We start from the raw sequence: 23,928 nt of genomic DNA on the forward strand, positions 1-23,928 counted from the left end.
CATACAAAACAAAGCACTTCAAGCTAAACTTATATACTGTATGCTTATACATATTCATTCATGTTTCCCATATGTTTTCTCCCATTTCTGTTTTTTTTTTGATTTTATGTCACTTTCCTTCACGGCACATGTTTCTCTTGTTGTTAGGGGGTCTTCAGTCTTCTTTTGGGGGTCTTTTGGCAAAGGCTTCTCCTCTTCTTCGTTGTCCTTTGGATAACCTTACAGGTTTGTGTGTGCGTACTAAGCCTTGTGTTATGTTACTCTACTAATTAGTCTGATATTTACTGATTTTTAGGCCCAATGCTTAAAGTCATTCTAATTTTGTCCATCTCAAGGCCGTTTTGGTCATGAGACATCACTTATCTTCTAAACTACATCCTGTACCTCAATTTTAACATGTAACATCTATAAAGGGGTACATCTGCCTCATAACACTGATTCTTTTGGTTGCTTCTAATAATAACTTTCCGAATAGTTACAATTTAGTCAGCACGAATCAATTCCATTTATTATAATCCCCCATTTCTCTTTTTGATTACATTTATTTGTGCCTTTTTTAAAGAAAAACATAAACTTGAATCTTAATTTTTTTATCTTCTCAATAATTTCAGTTCTTGCATTTACTTTATTTTCATTTCTAATTTCTTAACATTTTTCATGCTGTATCAAGCTTTTTGCACTCTCTTTCAAATTTAGTTAACTTTTATTTTTTGAGCTATTGTAGTTTCTTTTTGTTCAGTATTCCTTGAATTACTGAATGGATTAGTCTAATAAGGCATGAAATTATACAAAATAGAAACAATAATCTTAATATAAAACACTATAGCATAAATTTTAACATTTTCACTAAGTACTTCTAAAAAGGTTATCTCACTAATCAGTCTTCAAAATAAAATTCTAGTTTTGAACTGGTATATATATCCTTAGCAATTTTTGTGATGGCTCTTCTATAATCATTTATACAACACTCAGATTTGTTCAACTTTCTACAAACTCCCCCTTCTTCAGCTAACAAATACTCCAGGGTAATTCTGTTTTCATAAACAAATGCTCACATTTGTGAATGTTGCTTGGCCAGCAGCTTTAGGGCAGTAGAGGTTTGGTTTGAAACAACTTTAACTACTGTCTGCAGCTTTATGAACTGATTCAATAGATAGATTTGGGTTCTATGTCTCTAAGATCCATCTGCAGCTCAAGTGGCTGGGTCATCTCTCTGCAGGCCATTTGTCTTCATTTCTGGTTTCTTCTTGCTTTTGGAAAGTCAAGGTTCAAGTCTCTTTTATTGTTTCTTAATGTTTCATAAAGTGGTGTTCTTAACATATTGCTCCTGGACCTCAGTATAACGAAGAAGGAGGGTCATATAACTCTTAAGATACAGGTTGTTTTTCACTTTTGAGGTAATTCACTGTATGCTCTTTGCTCACAAATTTAATATATTCTATCAGGGGCCTTCCATTTGTTACTTGTTGTACCTGGTTGTTCCCAATAGAATTTTAGGTCACTTATGGATTGGTAAGGGTTAGCTCCAGAACTTTTATACCAGCACAAATCAACATGGTTATCCTACAATTACTTTCTTTTTGTTATTCTCTAATATCCAGCAGGAGTTTTTGGTTGCCAGGTGTTAGTATTATTATCTGATACAAACTGTTTTAATTATTTGATGATTCAAAATTTATCTTCCAGGTCATTTTATTGCCTTGGAAGTTTGAGTAAGATTTCATTTTAAAAATTGGTCTGGAGCTAGACTCCCACTTTCCCACAGCTATTTTTTTAGCTATTTTAAGTCTTTCACAAATTTAACATTTAAATAATTTTAATTCGATAACTACTTCTTGCATTAAACCTAGAAAATTATTTTAGTTAAGGTTGGCCAATCTCAGTTGCTATACTGCTGTTTCAGCTGTTCACACCACTTACTCATTTTGTCTAATTCTTTCCCTGAGATTTTTTTTATACTTTTACAAAATTACTGTGATTGTAACAGACAGCATTAACATATGGATGTGCCACAAACACAGATTTTATCTTGTTTTTTCATTTGTCACATTTGTTTGCGTTTGTCACATGGATCAGAATTATTGTGATTGTGTTTTTGCATAGTTTGTTTGCTCATTGTTTGCTTTTGTGCTGCTTGTTTTAATATCGCTTGTTTCTTTCTTATTTTTTTGGATTCTGTCCCATCCTGCTTTATGGTTTTGGCCAGTTGCCAAGGGTATCTTAATGACCACAGTGAAAATAATCCTCAGGAGTTTTCACTCTCTACCTTCCTCAAGGCCCCTGGGGCTGCAGCCAAGGGCCGAGGTGCCAGTCTTCTTGGTAGCAAAGTTTATACCCTGGGCTCTGGTCACTGACACGTTTGGTCTCACTGCTACCCTTGGCCTCATAAGGTTCCTATGAGCCACTGCAACTCTGCTTGTTTCAAGGATGGCACAGATTTCACAGCACTGTCTTATCTCTCTCTCTCTTAGGCAGTTTTTTTTTTTTTCTTTTTAATTTAAACTACTAAAGCTCCAGAGATGTGCCAACTACAATAAAAGTTACTTTTTACACAACTTCAGTTAGCAATTTATTAATAAAGCTTTAATTAACAGGGGGTTCTTTTAGCAGAATTTTTGCTGTTAAATAAATAAAACATTTAGTCAAAACCATTTATATATACTATACAAAATATTGAAAAACAAACATTTAAAAAATACGGAAATTTAAGGTTCTGTGAAAAAAACCTGTGCTACATCTTTTTAACACTTATAATGCACATAACACAACTGTAACACACCATTTAGATACTAGATATTCATAAAATGTGTTTGTGCTTCACAGACTCTGAGCAAGGCAGAATTTGTCTTTTGAATGTGTAAATATAATAAACCAAACCAAATTAATGCCAGGTTGTAACAAATGGTCAGTTGTGTTATATGTTAGAGTTCACTTGGCACAGCCAGCACTGCACACTTTTCAGATAAATGGGATTTAGGTAGTGCTGCTGTTTCTATTTCCAGCAAAATATCTTTAGGTGAAGGAACAGTTTTACCTCTTTTTTTTTTTTTTTTTTTTCCTGCTACTTTTTAGTTTGTAAAGGATACAACAGATAACTCTCGCTTTCTTGTGTTTCAGTAATGAATTTATCTTTCCCCCCACCCCAGGGAAGCTACAGGGTAGCACAGTCGCTCTCTTGATTAAAAGGTTCTTTAGAATTTACATACTGATTTAAAGCTCAACAAATCCAATCTTTAAACGAGCCAAACTTTGGCCAATTCAAATTATCTTTTCGGATAATTTTCTCTGTCTATTTAAACATATAATAATTTATCATTTTCTGCTTGTTTTTCCTCTCCGGGATTCCCATGTATCCCAAACTCACAACATCATCCTCAGTGGACTGTCCTGAGGAATGCTCCCCTCCTGAGAAACCCCCTCACGGCTCTCAGATATTCCGGGCTCCTGCGAATTCCCCTTATAATTCCCAGCCCCTGGGTTCAAGGACTCACTGTCCCTTGAGCCCATCTCTGGCACAACCAACCAAGAAATCTCCGCTGCCAGGAGAATCTTGATCCCCCTCCCTCACTCCGTGGTTCAGCTTCCCCCCTCCCTCAATATTACTCTGTTGCTCTATCCCGTCTTTTGCCAACTACTCGCTTCCTGTCTAATTTCCTCTCTTTCTCCATTTCTTTTACCCCTCTTCGACTGCTCATTTCTGGCTACTTCTCTTCCCAATCCCTCTCAGCTACGTACTAAAGTTCCCAACTCTTTTCTGTTTTTAAAGGCAGCTGAAGCTGCCTCAATCTCTCTCCTCCTGAGTCCCTTCACTCAGCGATCAGATCACTCCCTTCTCCCCGAGGGCTTTCCCGTGGCTTTTAAGATTGGGCCTCTCCCTCCCGTCCCTGGCGGGGATTTTCACTCGTTCTTCTCTTTCACTGCCCTCCTTTCCCGGCCGGTCTCCTGGCGGCGAGCCGAGAAGGCGGTGCGGCCGGAGGTCTGCACTCCCTTTGGGGGTCCGGGCTGCCCAGCCCGGTCTCAGAGCCTGCACACACACACACAGGCACACAGCTCCCCCCTGCCCAGCCCCGTGGCACTCACACGCTCCGTTTGCCCGGCGCTTCTGCTGCACAAGGCCTTTTACAGGCACCTTTATCTCTGGCCGGCACTCTGCGGGAGCTCTTCTGCACGCTCCCTGCAGCCAGCTTCTTTTGCTGCTGCTTTATCCTCAGTGGAACTTCTATTTCCACGGGAGCGCGATCTAACCTCGGCACCACCTTAAAAAACTGGTGGGGAGCTCCTTCCCAGGATTAGTCGTTCTTCCCCTAGATTGGAGTTCCCGGGATTTGGCACCAAATTGTTACAAATGACCTTCAAATTTCCAAATAATCAACCTAATTAATTGATAATATACTTTAATAAATTGGATACAAAATAATAAAATAATACAATTTCGTGAAAGCATACAATATAGTAAGAAAGATACAATTTAATAGATATATTCAGATTTATATTTATATATATTTATATATATTTATATATTGACAGAGACAGATATAGATGTAGATATAGATATATAAAGATATATGTGTGTGTGAATATAATTGGCCAGTGGTTAAGGCATAAGCAAAACCGACTGGGGTACGGAGGGGGTTCCTCACCCTGCCTCACGTACAGAAGAAAGCACTTCAAGCTAAACTTATATACTGCATGCTTATGCATATTCATTAATGTTTCCCGTATGTTTCCTCCTATTTCTGATTTTTTTGACTTTACGTCACATTTCTTCAAGGCACATGCATCATTTGTTGTTAAGGGGGTCTTCAGTCTTCTTTTGGGGGTCTTTTGGCGAAGGCTTCTCCTCTTCCTCCTTGTCCTTTGGATAACCTTACAGGTTTGTGTGTGCGTACTAAGCGTTGTGTTATGTTACTCTACTAATTAGTCTGATATTTAATGATTTTTAGCCCCAATTCTTAAAGTCATTCTAATTTTGTCCATCTCAAGGCAGTTTTGGCCATGAGACATCACTTATCTTCTAAACTACATCCTGTACCTCAATTTTAACATGTAACATCTGTAAAGGGGTGCATCTGCCTTGTAACACTGATTCTTTTGGTTGCTTCTAATAATAGCTTTCCGAATAGTTACAGTTTAGTCAGCACGAATCAATCCCATTTATAACACAACCTCCCGGGCCCGCAGCGAGCCCCGAGCCCCCGCAGAACCGAGCGCGGCTCCCACCTGCGATGGCCGGGGCCGCCTCCGAGCTCCGCCGCCGCCTCACCGGGCTCCGGCCGCTGCTGCCGCCGCTGCCGGGCCCGCACAGACGCTCCGGCAATGGCGGCTCTCCTGCCCCACGGCCGCCCTGGGGGCGCCAGCGGGGCCGGGCTTGTCCCCGCTCTGCCCAATCAGCGCGCGCGTGAGCCACGAGTGACGGCAGAAGCAGCCAATCGCAGCCAGCGGCGGGCTCTGCACACGGCACGGCCTCGCGTGCCTTGGGCTGATCTCGGCCATTTCTCGGCCCCCTGGGCTGAGGAGCGGCCCCGGCGCTGGGCCCGGCCCGGGCAGGAGGCCAAGGAAGCGCCGCTGCGCTGAAGCGCCGGGAGCTCGGGGTGCCCGGGAGCTGAGGGCGCTGCGAGCTGGGGGTGAGTCCGGGATGGAGCAGGGCATGCCGGAACGAGGCCAAAACGCTGTGACTCTCCTTCCTGTCCCGGGCGGGGAGCAGTACACACAAGGAAAGGCTCGGGGGTCTGGATGAGGGTGGGGACAGTTGAATCCTTGGTCACGGGCACAGCACACCTGACTTGAGGAAATTAGATTGAATTTATTCTCAAACGTGTCAGAGCAAGCAAATGAGAAGTAAAGTAATTCCTACGGAAATCCATCTTCCCCCCAGCTGTCCCTCCTTCCCGGGCTTAACTTTGTGCCCCTCTCCGTCCCCCTCCCCGCCCAGAGGCACAGGGATGGGGGTCACAGTCAGGTCATGTCACTGCCTCCCCCTGAGGGCCAGGAATCCTTGTCCTGCTGCAGCCTGGGGTCCCTCGCAGGGGCCAGAGTCCCTCAGGACCAGGCTGCTCCAGCGGGGATGGCCAGGGGGATCCCCGAGTGCGGCCAGGAGCCACTTGCATGGCTGTGCAGGGGCTTCTGCCGGGCTCGGGGCCTCTCTCAGGCACCCCCTGCTCCGGCCCGGCCTCATTGCCCCCCTCACCCCCCATGCAGCGAGTGCCCGGGCAGGGAGATGCACGATTTTCACGGGGCTGAATCTCGGTGTATCTGAGCTTTATTGGGCTGAATGTTGGTGCTTTGTTTTTTTGTGGGGCAGAATCTTTCTATTTTGGGGGGATATCAGCTTTTTGGTGTTTTGGAAGTTTTTGATCTCTTTTGATGTTTGGAGGATGTTGGTGCTGAATCTTGGTGTCCTGGAGGTTCTTTCAGACACAAGATGCCCAGTGACTTCCTGAGAGCACCTTGGGCAAGGAGTGCCCAAAGTGCTCTCCTCTTGTTTTTTCCCCCAAACCAGGATTTTTCATTCCTAAGCCGTGGCTGGATGGAGGAGGTGGAAAAGCCCTGGAGAAGCCGCATGAGAAGGGTCTGCAAACCCAGCCCAGGGAGCTGTGAGGAGGAAAGATCCCCCCTATACCAGGAACATGGCCAGAGATCCAGCCAGAGCTCAGAGCTGGGGGAAAAGCCTCATGGTGGGGAGAAGCCCTGCAACTGCTTGGAATGTGGGTAGGGTTTCAGGTACAGGTGTGAGCTGATCCAGGACCAGGTGATTCACACTGGGGAAAAGCCCTACGAGTGTGGGGAATGTGGGATGAGCTTCAGCTACATCTCCTACCTGAGGGAACACCAGAGGATCCACACTGGGGAAAAGCCCTATGAGTGTGGAAAATGTGGGAAGTGCTTCAGCAAGAGGTCCAACCTGAGGGCACACCAGGTGATCCACACAGGGGAACGGCCCTACACCTGCTTGGAATGTGGGAAAAGCTTTGGGTGGAGCTCTGACCTGAGAAAACACCAGCTCATCCACACGGGGGAGAGGCCCTATGAGTGTCCCCAGTGTGGGAAGAGGTTTCAGCGCACCTCCACTGTCATCAGACATGAGCGGATTCACACAGACGAGAGGCCCTTCCGCTGCCCCGACTGCGGGAAGGGCTTCAAGCACAACTCCAACCTCACTGTCCACCGGCGCATCCACAGTGGGGAGAGGCCCTACGAGTGTCCCCAGTGTGGGAAGAGCTTCTCACAGAGCTCTCACTTGACCCAACACCAACGGAGGCACCAGTAAGGGAAGCCCTGCGAGTGCCCCGAGTGCGGGAAGAGCTTCGTGCGCTGCTCCAGCTCCATCCCCCATGGGAGGATGGGCGTTGGATGATCCCCAGTGACCCCCGTTGGGCAGAGCCCTGGTGATCCGTGGTCCTGGTGATGCGTGTTGGGAAGACACGTGGCTGGGAGGCTCCACATCTTCCTGGCTCCCTGTGGGCGCCTGGATGAAAGCAGGGGAATGAAAATCCATCAGGACACAGACCAACAATAGGAATTCCTTGAGGAGACTGGATTTGTTGACTTTCAATCCTAGAGAACCTTTTGTCGCTGCCTCAGGAGCTCTGTTGGCAGAGAAAAGGGGGTGACACCGGGCTTGGGGGCCCTGAGGGAACACACATGCTCTGGGGGAGGGGATATCCAAACTTAGGGACCCCGTCTCACGTTCTTGCTCAGGTAGATGCTGAGCCCCAGAACCAGGAAGACAAAACCCAACGTGGAGACTCCAATCTCCGTCAGCATCTTACTGCAGGTGGCATTTCATGGCGTCCCTGGGGCAACTGCAGAGGGCAGGACCCCCAAAACCTCTCACAGACCCCACAGGTACCTCAAAGGACCCTCACAGTCTCCCCCAGCCCACCCAGGACCCTCTGAAACCTCCTTTGGACTAACTAATTTTAAAAAATTAGGTATTTTAGAAAATTTGGAGATCTCAGCTAGAGACAGGCCTTGCTGGAGCTAGTTAGAGTTAATGATGAAGTGAGAAGCAGGATTTGAGATAATGAATCTCATACTTAGGTAAAAAATTACTTGTCATTGTATGTTTAGCTGTGCTTATAATGAGAAAAGAGAAACTGATAAACGGGTTCAGGAAGATCACAGACCTTACATCTGGAAACCCATTTAAAAGTCACAAGGGAGGAAACTGGAGTTGGACCAAATGTCATTTGTAATGTCAACCATTGTAAAGGTAGAAAGGTGAGAGTGAGGAAGAGCGGTTTTCCTTCATCTCTTGATGACCCCTCCTCACCAAAACGACCCCCTCCTCAAATTGGGGAGCCAACCACGCAGTTGTAATGACATTTTAAACTGATTACAGTGCATTTTAATCCAAAGTGGGGAATGGGAAGTGTTAGCATTATGCATATGTATTAGTATTAATATGTATTAGTATTTTGGATATTCAAGACTTTTGTAAATAAATTCACACTGGAATCTTTTGTCAGCTTGCAGTGCGTATTAAGGGGTGACTCCCGCCCTTGCCCAGTGCTGTGATTAAACATCCACTGTGTAACTTTAAACTGTTGGAGAGGTTTTTTGTCCATTAACAGATTGATGTTGATACTGGATCAATATTGCTATTTTGGTAAATCACTGCCAGTCTCTTCCCAGCCTCCCCAGGACCCAGCAGAGCCCCTCCTGTTCCTCTCAGGATCCCACAGCCCCCTCCCAATTTCTCCCCACTTCCCCTGGACCCCCAAACCCTCTCTCATTCCCTTCCAGCCCCACCAGGATTCATCAAGACTCCTCCCAGTCTCTTCCAGCACAACCAACCTCATCCCAATCCTTGCTTTCCAATCCCCAATCTCCTTCCAGCTCCTCCAGGCTCACTCAAATCCCTCCCAGTGACACCCAGCACCCCCAAACTCCCTCCCAGTTTCCACCAGGACCCCCAGAACCCCATCCCATCCTCCCCAACATCCTTCAAACCCCTTCCCAGCCATCCTAAGCACCTCAATCCCTTCCCCAGTTTAAACCAGGCCATCTCAAACTCCCTCCCAGTTCCTCCCAGCACAGCCCAGTCCCCCTCTGGGCCCCCCCAGTGCCTCCCCCGCTGCCCCCGGCGCTGTGGGGGCCGGGCCGTGCCCCAGTGCCGGCTCAGGGGGTGCTCCAGGCTGCCGTGCTCCACCTGGCAGCTGGAGCTGAGCCCGCATTGCCGGGGGCGGTTTCCAGCAGCACCAGGAGCTGCTGGCTCCTGTCCCCGCTGGGGAGCACGGCAGTGGCCAGCACGTGGCCCGAGAGCTGCTGCTGGCCCTGGGAGCAGCTCAGCTGGATGTGGGCAGGGGAGAAATCCATCAGGGAGCAGAGCAGGCGGCCGGGGCCGGGCTGGGAGCTGGAGGGCACCAGCGAGATGGACACGCTGGGATGGGCACTGGGGATCAGCGGGGACAGACTGGGATGAGCTTGGGGGGTAACTGGGAGAGATGGGAGAGGAGTGGTGTGACGTCGGGTGGGACCGGGAACAGGCTGTCAGGGACTGGGGAGGCGCTGAAAGAGATGAGAGTGGATACTGGGACACTGGATGAAGGCGTAGATGTCTGGGAGTGGAAGGAGGAATGAATTCGAAATGGACTGGGAATGGGCTAAAAGGAGTGGGAGAGACTCCCGGGCCTCTGGACGGGACTGTGGTGGCACTGGACGGGACTGTGGTGGCGCTGGGAGGGGCTGTGGTGGCACTGGGCGGGACTGTGCTGGCAAAGGGCGGGACTGTGCTGGCACTGGGCGGGACTGTGGTGGCACTGGGAGGCTGTGGTGGCACTGGGCGGGACTGTGGTGGCACTGGGAGGGACTGTGATGGCACTGGGAGGGACTGGGAATGAAGTGCGCGGCACTGGGCGGCCGAGTCCAGCGCGGGGCTCTCGGCTCTGTGGATCTGCCCGGCAACTGATGAGTCATCAGAGAGGCGCACTCTGATTGGCTGAGGGGCGGCAGATCCACGGAGAGGCGACATGGACAGGCGGGGTCACTGGGAGTGACTGGGATGGACTGGGAGTGACTGGGATGGACTGGGAGAGGCTGGGATGGACTGGGAGAGCCACGGGAGCCATTGGGAGGGACAAGGGGCCCCGGGGATGGGCACAAGGAAGGCTGAGGGCTCTGGGGTGGTTCCCAGGGAGGTTTGGAGGGACAAGGCCGGGCCCCTCTCTGTGCCCCGCGAGCAGCGGCCCGGACAGAAAAGTTCAGGAGCGGGAGGAGGTGTTTCTCAAGATTGATTTTAATCCTCATTCTCCTGGTCTGATTTGCTCAGTTTTAAGCTCAGTTCATTTCCCCATGTCGGGCTGTTGTGCCCCTGATGGTGATCCCTGAGTGACCTCTCCCTGCCCTTGTCCCGACCCACGAGGATTTGGATTTGTTTCAGTTCAGTGGAATTCATGGTGATTTGGGGGGAGCTGGAGCAAAGCAGCTGCAAAGCACAGTGGGCGTGTGTCCTGGTTGATTATGATGTTAAATTGTATCCCCATTCGTCCACCTAACCCAGACACAGGTTCTGTATTCTTAAAATTCCATCTGAGAGTAAAAGTGAGTGGAAAAGAAGCACCAAGTCTGTTATCAGACTGCACTTGCTCCCCCCGCATCGGGAGTTTTGACTACAGCACAGACAGACAACAAGACACAGATCGCCTTGGCTTTCCAGCTAGCCGGGGCAGAGAGGTCTTCCTGGACTGTTTTCTTTCCCTTTTCCTGAAACGAATCGAAGCTGCTCTGGACTGGGGACTCGGGGGAGCACCGGGAGCACCCCTGGACTACCGGGAGCCCAGCCTGGGCAGCGGCATTTTCCAGCGCCAGAGGGACTGATAACAGAGCCAACACCCCCAGGAAAGAGACCCTCTGAAGTTCCTCATCTCTGCTGAAGGGCGAGAGGTTTTGTAATTTGATATCGTTCATTTTTGTGCTGGGTAGTGCTGTGCCTGGGAAATAAACAGGTTTTTTCCACTCCTCTCAGAGAAATCTCTTCCCGAACTGGATGGGGGTGGGAGAAAGGGGCCACGTGGGTTTGCTTCCCGGGGGGAGCCCACTGGAGGTTTTCTCCCAAATTTACCCTAAACCAGGACAATCACCCAAATTACACAAACACATCACAAAATTTCAGAAACATCCCTCCAAATTCTAGAAAAAATGACAAAAAATGGCAGAAAACAACCACAAAATTTCCTAAATCTTCTAAAATCTCTACCAAATTCCAGAAGCATCCCACATAATCTCCAAAAATTTCCGCACAATTTAAGAAAAGCCCCTCAGAACGATTCAAGTCTCCTCAAAATCCCACAAAATTCCAGAAACACCCCACAAACTTGCAAAAAAACCCGCACGAATTTCCCAAAATCTTCTCATAAGCCCACCAAATTCCAGAAACATCCCACAAAATCTCCACTAATTTCCACACAATCTAAGAAAAATCCCACACAATTCTTCAAGACTCCTCAAAATCCCATAAAATTCAAGAAACTTACCACAACTTTGCAAGAAAATTCCAGAAAATTCCCTAAATCTTCTGAAAACCCCACCAAATTCCAGAAACACCCTACAAAATCTCCACTAATTTCCACACAATCTAAGAAAAAGGCCCAAACAATTCTTCAAGGCTCCTCAGAATCCCACAAAATTCCAGACAATTCCAAAACATTCCAAAGAAATCCCACCAAATTCCAGAAACAACCCACAAAATTCCAGAAAATCTCCACAAAAATCTCCACAAATTTCCACACAATCTAAGAAAAATCCCACACAATTCTTCAAGGCTCCTCAAAATCCCACAAAATTCCAGAAAATTACCAAAACATTCCAAAACAATCCCACCAAATTCCAAAAATCTTCTCATAACCCTACCAAATTCCAGAAACATCCCACTAAATCTCCACTAATTTCCACACAATCTAAGAAAAATGTACTCAAAGTTCTTCAGGTCTCCTCAGAATCCCACAAAATTTCAGACAATTCCACAACATTCCAAAGAAATCCCACCAAATTCCAGAAACACCTCAAAAATTCCAGAAAAAAATCCACAAAATTCCCAAAATCTTCTCATAAGCCTACCAAATTCCAGAAACATCCCACAAATTCCTTCAAGTCTCCTCAAAATCCCACAAAATTCCAGACAATTCCTCAACATTCCAAAGAAATCCCACCAAATTCCAGAAACATCTCACAAAATTCCAGAAAAAATAAGCAAAATTACCCAGATCTTCTCATAAGCCTACCAAATTCCAGAAATATCCCAAAAAATCTCCACAAGTTTCCACACATTCTAACAAAAATCCCACACAATTCTTCAAGGCTCCTCAAAATCCCACAAAATCCAAGAAAACTGCCACAACATTCCAAAAAAATCCAACAAAATTCCCTGAATCTTCTGAAAACCCCACCAAATTCCAGAAAATCTCCACAAAAATCTCCACAAATTTCCACAAAATCTAAGAAAAATCCCACACAATTCTTCAAGGCTCCTCAAAATCCCACAAAATTCCAGAAAATTACCACAACATTCCAAAAATTCCAACAAAATTCCCTAAATCTTCTGAAAACCCCACCAAATTCCAGAAAATCACCACAAAAATCTCCACAAATTTCTACAAAATCTAAGAAAAATCCCACACAATCCTTCAGGTCTCCTCAAAATCCCACAAAATTCCAGAAAATTACCACAACATTCCAAAAAAATCCCACCAAATTCCGAAAATCTTCTCATAACCCTACCAAATTCCAGAAATATCTTACAAAATCTCCACTAATTTCCACAAAATCTAAGAAAAATGTACTCAAAGTTCTTCAGGTCTCCTCAGAATCCCACAAAATTTCAGACAATTCCACAACATTCCAAAGAAATCCCACCAAATTCCAGAAACACCTCAAAAATTCCAGAAAAAAATCCACAAAATCCCCAATATCTTCTCATAAGCCTACCAAATTCCAGAAATATCCCACAAAATCTCCACAAGTTTCCACGCAATCTAAGAAAAATCCCACACAATTCTTCAAGTCTCCTCAAAATCCCACAAAATTCCAGAAACATTACACAAAATTCCAGAAAAAAACCCACGAAATTCCCAAAATCTTCTCATAAGCTTACAAAACTCCAGAAACATCCCACAAAAACCTCCACAAGTTTCCACGCAATCTAAGAAAAACCCCCCAAAATTCTTTAAGTCTCCTCAAAATCCCACAAAATTCCAGAAACATTCCACAAAATTCCAGAAAAAACCCACAAAATTCCCTAAATCTTCTCAAAACCCTACCAAATTCCAGAAATATCCCACAAAATCCAACAAAAATTTCCACAAAATCTAAGAAAAATCCCACACAATTCTTCAAGGCTCCTCAAAATCCCACAAAATTCCAGAAAATTACCACAACATTCCAAAACAATCCCACCAAATTCCAAAAATCTTCTGAAAACCCCACCAAATTCCAGAAACATCCCACTAAATCTCCACTCATTTCCACACAATCTAAGAAAAATGTACTCAAAATTCTTCAGGGCTCCTCAGAATCCCACAAAATTTCAGACAATTCCACAACATTCCAAAGAAATCCCACCAAATTCCAGAAACACCTCAAAAATTCCAGAAAAAAATCCACAAAATTCCCAAAATCTTCTCATAAGCCTACCAAATTCCAGAAACATCCCACAAATTCCTTCAAGTCTCCTCAAAATCCCACAAAATTCCAGACAATACCTCAACATTCCAAAGAAATCCCACCAAATTCCAGAAACATCTCACAAAATTCCAGAAAAAATAAGCAAAATTACCCAGATCTTCTCATAAGCCTACCAAATTCCAGAAATATCCCAAAAAATCTCCACAAGTTTCCACACATTCTAACAAAAATCCCACACAATTCTTCAAGGCTCCTCAAAATCCCACAAAATCCAAGAAAACTGCCACAACATTCCAAAAAAATCCAACAAAATTCCCTGAATCTTCTGAAAACCCCACCAAATTCCAGAAAATCTCCACAAAAATCTCCACAAATTTCCACAAAATCTAAGAAAAATCCCACACAATTCTTCAAGGCTCCTCAAAATCCCACATAATCCAAGAAAACTACCACAACATTCCAAAACAATCCCACCAAATTCCAAAAATCTTCTCATAACCATACCAAATTCCCTAAACATCCCACTAAATCTCCACTAATTTTCACACAATCTAAGAAAAATGTACTCAAAGTTCCTCAAGGATCCTCAAAATCCCACAAAATCCAAGAAAACTGCCACAACATTACAAAAAAATCCAACAAAATTCCCTGAATCTTCTGAAAACCCCACCAACTTCCAGAAAATCTCCACAAAAATCTCCACAAATTTCCACAAAATCTAAGAAAAATCCCACACAATTCTTCAAGGCTCCTCAAAATCCCACAAAATTTCAGACAATTCCACAACATTCCAAAGAAATCCCACCAAATTCCAGAAACACCTCAAAAATTCCAGAAAAAAATCCACAAAACCCCCAATATCTTCTCATAAGCCTACCAAATTCCAGAAATATCCCAAAAAATCTCCACAAGTTTCCACACATTCTAACAAAAATCCCACACAATTCTTCAAGGCTCCTCAAAATCCCACAAAATCCAAGAAAACTGCCACAACATTCCAAAAAAATCCAACAAAATTCCCTGAATCTTCTGAAAACCCCACCAAATTCCAGAAAATCTCCACAAAAATCTCCACAAATTTCCACAAAATCTAAGAAAAATCCCACACAATTCTTCAAGGCTCCTCAAAATCCCACAAAATTCCAGAAAATTACCACAACATTCCAAAAATTCCAACAAAATTCCCTAAATCTTCTGAAAACCCCACCAAATTCCAGAAAATCACCACAAAAATCTCCACAAATTTCTACAAAATCTAAGAAAAATCCCACACAATTCTTCAGGTCTCCTCAAAATCCCACAAAATTCCAGAAAATTACCACAACATTCCAAAACAATCCCACCAAATTCCGAAAACCTTCTCATAACCCTACCAAATTCCAGAAATATCTTACAAAATCTCCACTAATTTCCACAAAATCTAAGAAAAATGTACTCAAAGTTCTTCAGGTCTCCTCAGAATCCCACAAAATTTCAGACAATTCCACAACATTCCAAAGAAATCCCACCAAATTCCAGAAACACCTCAAAAATTCCAGAAAAAAATCCACAAAATTCCCAAAATCTTCTCATAAGCCTACCAAATTCCAGAAACATCCCACAAATTCCTTCAAGTCTCCTCAAAATCCCACAAAATTCCAGACAATTCCTCAACATTCCAAAGAAATCCCACCAAATTCCAGAAACATCTCACAAAATTCCAGAAAAAATAAGCAAAATTACCCAGATCTTCTCATAAGCCTACCAAATTCCAGAAATATCCCAAAAAATCTCCACAAGTTTCCACACATTCTAACAAAAATCCCACACAATTCTTCAAGGCTCCTCAAAATCCCACAAAATCCAAGAAAACTGCCACAACATTCCAAAAAAATCCAACAAAATTCCCTGAATCTTCTGAAAACCCCACCAAATTCCAGAAAATCTCCACAAAAATCTCCACAAATTTCCACAAAATCTAAGAAAAATCCCACACAATTCTTCAAGGCTCCTCAAAATCCCACAAAATTCCAGAAAATTACCACAACATTCCAAAAATTCCAACAAAATTCCCTAAATCTTCTGAAAACCCCACCAAATTCCAGAAAATCACCACAAAAATCTCCACAAATTTCTACAAAATCTAAGAAAAATCCCACACAATCCTTCAGGTCTCCTCAAAATCCCACAAAATTCCAGAAAATTACCACAACATTCCAAAAAAATCCCACCAAATTCCGAAAATCTTCTCATAACCCTACCAAATTCCAGAAATATCTTACAAAATCTCCACTAATTTCCACAAAATCTAAGAAAAATGTACTCAAAGTTCTTCAGGTCTCCTCAGAATCCCACAAAATTTCAGACAATTCCACAACATTCCAAAGAAATCCCACCAAATTCCAGAAACACCTCAAAAATTCCAGAAAAAAATCCACAAAATTCCCAAAATTTTCTTATAAGCCTACCAAATTCCAGAAATATCCCACAAAATCTCCACAAGTTTCCACGCAATCTAAGAAAAATCCCACACAATTCTTCAAGTCTCCTCAAAATCCCACAAAATTCCAGAAACATTACACAAAATTCCAGAAAAAAACCCACGAAATTCCCAAAATCTTCTCATAAGCTTACAAAACTCCACAAACATCCCACAAAAACCTCCACAAGTTTCCACGCAATCTAAGAAAAACCCCCCAAAATTCTTTAAGTCTCCTCAAAATCCCACAAAATTCCAGAAACATTCCACAAAATTCCAGAAAAAACCCACAAAATTCCCTAAATCTTCTCAAAACCCTACCAAATTCCAGAAATATCCCACAAAATCCAACAAAAATTTCCACAAAATCTAAGAAAAATCCCACACAATTCTTCAAGGCTCCTCAAAATCCCACAAAATTCCAGAAAATTACCACAACATTCCAAAACAATCCCACCAAATTCCAAAAATCTTCTGAAAACCCCACCAAATTCCAGAAACATCCCACTAAATCTCCACTCATTTCCACACAATCTAAGAAAAATGTACTCAAAATTCTTCAGGGCTCCTCAGAATCCCACAAAATTTCAGACAATTCCACAACATTCCAAAGAAATCCCACCAAATTCCAGAAACACCTCAAAAATTCCAGAAAAAAATCCACAAAATTCCCAAAATCTTCTCATAAGCCTACCAAATTCCAGAAACATCCCACAAATTCCTTCAAGTCTCCTCAAAATCCCACAAAATTCCAGACAATACCTCAACATTCCAAAGAAATCCCACCAAATTCCAGAAACATCTCACAAAATTCCAGAAAAAATAAGCAAAATTACCCAGATCTTCTCATAAGCCTACCAAATTCCAGAAATATCCCAAAAAATCTCCACAAGTTTCCACACATTCTAACAAAAATCCCACACAATTCTTCAAGGCTCCTCAAAATCCCACAAAATCCAAGAAAACTGCCACAACATTCCAAAAAAATCCAACAAAATTCCCTGAATCTTCTGAAAACCCCACCAAATTCCAGAAAATCTCCACAAAAATCTCCACAAATTTCCACAAAATCTAAGAAAAATCCCACACAATTCTTCAAGGCTCCTCAAAATCCCACAAAATCCAAGAAAACTACCACAACATTCCAAAACAATCCCACCAAATTCCAAAAATCTTCTCATAACCATACCAAATTCCCTAAACATCCCACTAAATCTCCACTAATTTTCACACAATCTAAGAAAAATGTACTCAAAGTTCCTCAAGGATCCTCAAAATCCCACAAAATCCAAGAAAACTGCCACAACTTTACAAAAAAATCCAACAAAATTCCCTGAATCTTCTGAAAACCCCACCAACTTCCAGAAAATCTCCACAAAAATCTCCACAAATTTCAACAAAATCTAAGAAAAATCCCACACAATTCTTCAAGGCTCCTCAAAATCCCACAAAATTTCAGACAATTCCACAACATTCCAAAGAAATCCCACCAAATTCCAGAAACACCTCAAAAATTCCAGAAAAAAATCCACAAAACCCCCAATATCTTCTCATAAGCCTACCAAATTCCAGAAATATCCCAAAAAATCTCCACAAGTTTCCACACATTCTAACAAAAATCCCACACAATTCTTCAAGGCTCCTCAAAATCCCACAAAATCCAAGAAAACTGCCACAACATTCCAAAAAAATCCAACAAAATTCCCTGAATCTTCTGAAAACCCCACCAAATTCCAGAAAATCTCCACAAAAATCTCCACAAATTTCCACAAAATCTAAGAAAAATCCCACACAATTCTTCAAGGCTCCTCAAAATCCCACAAAATTCCAGAAAATTACCACAACATTCCAAAAATTCCAACAAAATTCCCTAAATCTTCTGAAAACCCCACCAAATTCCAGAAAATCACCACAAAAATCTCCACAAATTTCTACAAAATCTAAGAAAAATCCCACACAATTCTTCAGGTCTCCTCAAAATCCCACAAAATTCCAGAAAATTACCACAACATTCCAAAACAATCCCACCAAATTCCGAAAACCTTCTCATAACCCTACCAAATTCCAGAAATATCTTACAAAATCTCCACTAATTTCCACAAAATCTAAGAAAAATGTACTCAAAGTTCTTCAGGTCTCCTCAGAATCCCACAAAATTTCAGACAATTCCACAACATTCCAAAGAAATCCCACCAAATTCCAGAAACACCTCAAAAATTCCAGAAAAAAATCCACAAAATTCCCAAAATCTTCTCATAAGCCTACCAAATTCCAGAAACATCCCACAAATTCCTTCAAGTCTCCTCAAAATCCCACAAAATTCCAGACAATTCCTCAACATTCCAAAGAAATCCCACCAAATTCCAGAAACATCTCACAAAATTCCAGAAAAAATAAGCAAAATTACCCAGATATTCTCATAAGCCTACCAAATTCCAGAAATATCCCAAAAAATCTCCACAAGTTTCCACACATTCTAACAAAAATCCCACACAATTCTTCAAGGCTCCTCAAAATCCCACAAAATCCAAGAAAACTGCCACAACATTCCAAAAAAATCCAACAAAATTCCCTGAATCTTCTGAAAACCCCACCAAATTCCAGAAAATCTCCACAAAAATCTCCACAAATTTCCACAAAATCTAAGAAAAATCCCACACAATTCTTCAAGGCTCCTCAAAATCCCACAAAATCCAAGAAAACTACCACAACATTCCAAAACAATCCCACCAAATTCCAAAAATCTTCTCATAACCATACCAAATTCCCTAAACATCCCACTAAATCTCCACTAATTTTCACACAATCTAAGAAAAATGTACTCAAAGTTCCTCAAGGATCCTCAAAATCCCACAAAATCCAAGAAAACTGCCACAACATTCCAAAAAAATCCAACAAAATTCCCTGAATCTTCTGAAAACCCCACCAAATTCCAGAAAATCTCCACAAAAATCTCCACAAATTTCCACAAAATCTAAGAAAAATCCCACACAATTCTTCAAGGCTCCTCAAAATCCCACAAAATTCCAGAAAATTACCACAACATTCCAAAAATTCCAACAAAATTCCCTAAATCTTCTGAAAACCCCACCAAATTCCAGAAAATCACCACAAAAATCTCCACAAATTTCTACAAAATCTAAGAAAAATCCCACACAATTCTTCAGGTCTCCTCAAAATCCCACAAAATTCCAGAAAATTACCACAACATTCCAAAACAATCCCACCAAATTCCGAAAACCTTCTCATAACCCTACCAAATTCCAGAAATATCTTACAAAATCTCCACTAATTTCCACAAAATCTAAGAAAAATGTACTCAAAGTTCTTCAGGTCTCCTCAGAATCCCACAAAATTTCAGACAATTCCACAACATTCCAAAGAAATCCCACCAAATTCCAGAAACACCTCAAAAATTCCAGAAAAAAATCCACAAAATTCCCAAAATCTTCTCATAAGCCTACCAAATTCCAGAAACATCCCACAAATTCCTTCAAGTCTCCTCAAAATCCCACAAAATTCCAGACAATTCCTCAACATTCCAAAGAAATCCCACCAAATTCCAGAAACATCTCACAAAATTCCAGAAAAAATAAGCAAAATTACCCAGATATTCTCATAAGCCTACCAAATTCCAGAAATATCCCAAAAAATCTCCACAAGTTTCCACACATTCTAACAAAAATCCCACACAATTCTTCAAGGCTCCTCAAAATCCCACAAAATCCAAGAAAACTGCCACAACCTTCCAAAAAAATCCAACAAAATTCCCTGAATCTTCTGAAAACCCCACCAAATTCCAGAAAATCTCCACAAAAATCTCCACAAATTTCCACAAAATCTAAGAAAAATCCCACACAATTCTTCAAGGCTCCTCAAAATCCCACAAAATTCCAGAAAATTACCACAACATTCCAAAAATTCCAACAAAATTCCCTAAATCTTCTGAAAACCCCACCAAATTCCAGAAAATCACCACAAAAATCTCCACAAATTTCTACAAAATCTAAGAAAAATCCCACACAATTCTTCAGGTCTCCTCAAAATCCCACAAAATTCCAGAAAATTACCACAACATTCCAAAACAATCCCACCAAATTCCGAAAACCTTCTCATAACCCTACCAAATTCCAGAAATATCTTACAAAATCTCCACTAATTTCCACAAAATCTAAGAAAAATGTACTCAAAGTTCTTCAGGTCTCCTCAGAATCCCACAAAATTTCAGACAATTCCACAACATTCCAAATAAATCCCACCAAATTCCAGAAACACCTCAAAAATTCCAGAAAAAAAATCCACAAAATTCCCAAAATTTTCTCATAAGCCTACCAAATTCCAGAAATATCCCACAAAATCTCCACAAGTTTCCACGCAATCTAAGAAAAATCCCACACAATTCTTCAAGTCTCCTCAAAATCCCACAAAATTCCAGAAACATTACACAAAATTCCAGAAAAAAACCCACGAAATTCCCAAAATCTTCTCATAAGCTTACAAAACTCCAGAAACATCCCACAAAATCCAACAAAAATTTCCACAAAATCTAAGAAAAATCCCACACAATTCTTCAAGTCTCCTCAAAATCCCACAAAATTCCAGAAAATTACCACAACATTCCAAAACAATCCCACCAAATTCCAAAAATCTTCTCATAACCCTACCAAATTCCAGAAACATCCCACTAAATCTCCACTCATTTCCACACAATCTAAGAAAAATGTACTCAAAGTTCTTCAGGTCTCCTCAGAATCCCACAAAATTTCAGACAATTCCACAACATTCCAAAGAAATCCCACCAAATTCCAGAAACACCTCAAAAATTCCAGAAAAAAATCCACAAAATTCCCAAAATCTTCTCATAAGACTACCAAATTCCAGAAACATCCCACAAATTCCTTCAAGTCTCCTCAAAATCCCACAAAATTCCAGACAATTCCTCAACATTCCAAAGAAATCCCACCAAATTCCAGAAACATCTTACAAAATTCCAGAAAAAATAAGCAAAATTACCCAGATCTTCTCATAAGCCTACCAAATTCCAGAAATATCCCAAAAAATCTCCACAAGTTTCCACACATTCTAACAAAAATCCCACACAATTCTTCAAGGCTCCTCAAAATCCCACAAAATCCAAGAAAACTGCCACAACATTCCAAAAAAATCCAACAAAATTCCCTGAATCTTCTGAAAACCCCACCAAATTCCAGAAAATCTCCACAAAAATCTCCACAAATTTCCACAAAATCTAAGAAAAATCCCACACAATTCTTCAAGGCTCCTCAAAATCCCACAAAATTCCAGAAAATTACCACAACATTCCAAAAATTCCAACAAAATTCCCTAAATATTCTGAAAACCCCACCAAATTCCAGAAAATCACCACAAAAATCTCCACAAATTTCTACAAAATCTAAGAAAAATCCCACACAATCCTTCAGGTCTCCTCAAAATCCCACAAAATTCCAGAAAATTACCACAACATTCCAAAAAAATCCCACCAAATTCCGAAAATCTTCTCATAACCCTACCAAATTCCAGAAATATCCCACAAAATCTCCAACAATTTCCACACAATCTAAGAAAAATGTACTCAAAGTTCTTCAAGTCTCCTCAGAATCGCACAAAATTTCAGACAATTCCACAACATTCAAATAAATCCCACCAAATTCCAGAAACGCCTCAAAAATTCCAGAAAAAAATCCACAAAATTCCCAAAATTTTCTCATAAGCCTACAAAATTCCAGAAATATCCCACAAAATCTCCACAAGTTTCCACGCAATCTAAGAAAAATCCCACACAATTCTTCAAGTCTCCTCAAAATCCCACAAAATTCCAGAAACATTACACAAAATTCCAGAAAAAAACCCACAAAATTCCCAAAATCTTCTCATAAGCTTACAAAACTTCAGAAACATCCCACAAAAATCTCCACAAGTTTCCACGCAATCTAAGACCCCCCAAAATTCTTTAAGTCTCCTCAAAATCCCACAAAATTCCAGAAACATTCCACAAAATTCCAGAAAAAACCCACAAAATTCCCTAAATCTTCTCAAAACCCTACCAAATTCCAGAAATATCCCACAAAATCCAACAAAAATTTCCACAAAATCTAAGAAAAATCCCACACAATTCTTCAAGGCTCCTCAAAATCCCACAAAATTCCAGAAAATTACCACAACATTCCAAAACAATCCCACCAAATTCCAAAAATCTTCTCATAACCATACCAAATTCCAGAAACATCCCACTAAATCTCCACTCATTTCCACACAATCTAAGAAAAATGTACTCAAAGTTCTTCAGGTCTCCTCAGAATCCCACAAAATTTCAGAAAATTCCACAACATTCCAAAGAAATCCCACCAAATTCCAGAAACACCTCAAAAATTCCAGAAAAAAATCCACAAAATTCCCAAAATCTTCTCATAAGCCTACCAAATTCCAGAAACATCCCACAAATTCCTTCAAGTCTCCTCAAAATCCCACAAAATTCCAGACAATTCCTCAACATTCCAAAGAAATCCCACCAAATTCCAGAAACATCTCACAAAATTCCAGAAAAAATAAGCAAAATTACCCAGATCTTCTCATAAGCCTACCAAATTCCAGAAACATCCCAAAAAATCTCCACAAGTTTCCACACATTCTAACAAAAATCCCACACAATTCTTCAAGGCTCCTCAAAATCCCACAAAATCCAAGAAAACTGCCACAACATTCCAAAAAAATCCAACAAAATTCCCTGAATCTTCTGAAAACCCCACCAAATTCCAGAAAATCTCCACAAAAATCTCCACAAATTTCCACAAAATCTAAGAAAAATCCCACACAATTCTTCAAGGCTCCTCAAAATCCCACAAAATTCCAGAAAATTACCACAACATTCCAAAACAATCCCACCAAATTCCAAAAATCTTCTCATAACCATACCAAATTCCCTAAACATCCCACTAAATCTCCACTAATTTCCACACAATCTAAGAAAAATGTACTCAAAGTTCCTCAAGGATCCTCAAAATCCCACAAAATCCAAGAAAACTGCCACAACATTCCAAAACAATCCAACAAAATTCCCTGAATCTTCTGAAAACCCCACCAACTTCCAGAAAATCTCCACAAAAATCTCCACAAATTTCCACAAAATCTAAGAAAAATCCCACACAATTCTTCAAGGCTCCTCAAAATCCCACAAAATTTCAGACAATTCCACAACATTCCAAAGAAATCCCACCAAATTCCAGAAACACCTCAAAAATTCCAGAAAAAAATCCACAAAACCCCCAATATCTTCTCATAAGCCTACCAAATTCCAGAAATATCCCAAAAAATCTCCACAAGTTTCCACACATTCTAACAAAAATCCCACACAATTCTTCAAGGCTCCTCAAAATCCCACAAAATCCAAGAAAACTGCCACAACATTCCAAAAAAATCCAACAAAATTCCCTGAATCTTCTGAAAACCCCACCAAATTCCAGAAAATCTCCACAAAAATCTCCACAAATTTCCACAAAATCTAAGAAAAATCCCACACAATTCTTCAAGGCTCCTCAAAATCCCACAAAATTCCAGAAAATTACCACAACATTCCAAAAATTCCAACAAAATTCCCTAAATATTCTGAAAACCCCACCAAATTCCAGAAAATCACCACAAAAATCTCCACAAATTTCTACAAAATCTAAGAAAAATCCCACACAATCCTTCAGGTCTCCTCAAAATCCCACAAAATTCCAGAAAATTACCACAACATTCAAAAAAAATCCCACCAAATTCCGAAAATCTTCTCATAACCCTACCAAATTCCAGAAATATCCCACAAAATCTCCAACAATTTCCACACAATC

General features: G+C 41.6%; 1 protein-coding gene across 1 annotated transcript in view; it reads right to left on the bottom strand.

Moving 5' to 3' along the window:
* Nucleotides 1-23,928, bottom strand: part of LOC147646225 (uncharacterized) — a 385,217-nt gene that overhangs the window by 269,961 nt on the left and 91,328 nt on the right. The window lies entirely within an intron of this gene.

The sequence above is a fragment of the Cyanistes caeruleus genome, unplaced genomic scaffold, assembly GCF_971803275.1.
Source record: "Cyanistes caeruleus unplaced genomic scaffold, bCyaCae1.hap1.1 HAP1_SCAFFOLD_107, whole genome shotgun sequence".
NCBI classification, from domain to species: domain Eukaryota; kingdom Metazoa; phylum Chordata; class Aves; order Passeriformes; family Paridae; genus Cyanistes; species Cyanistes caeruleus.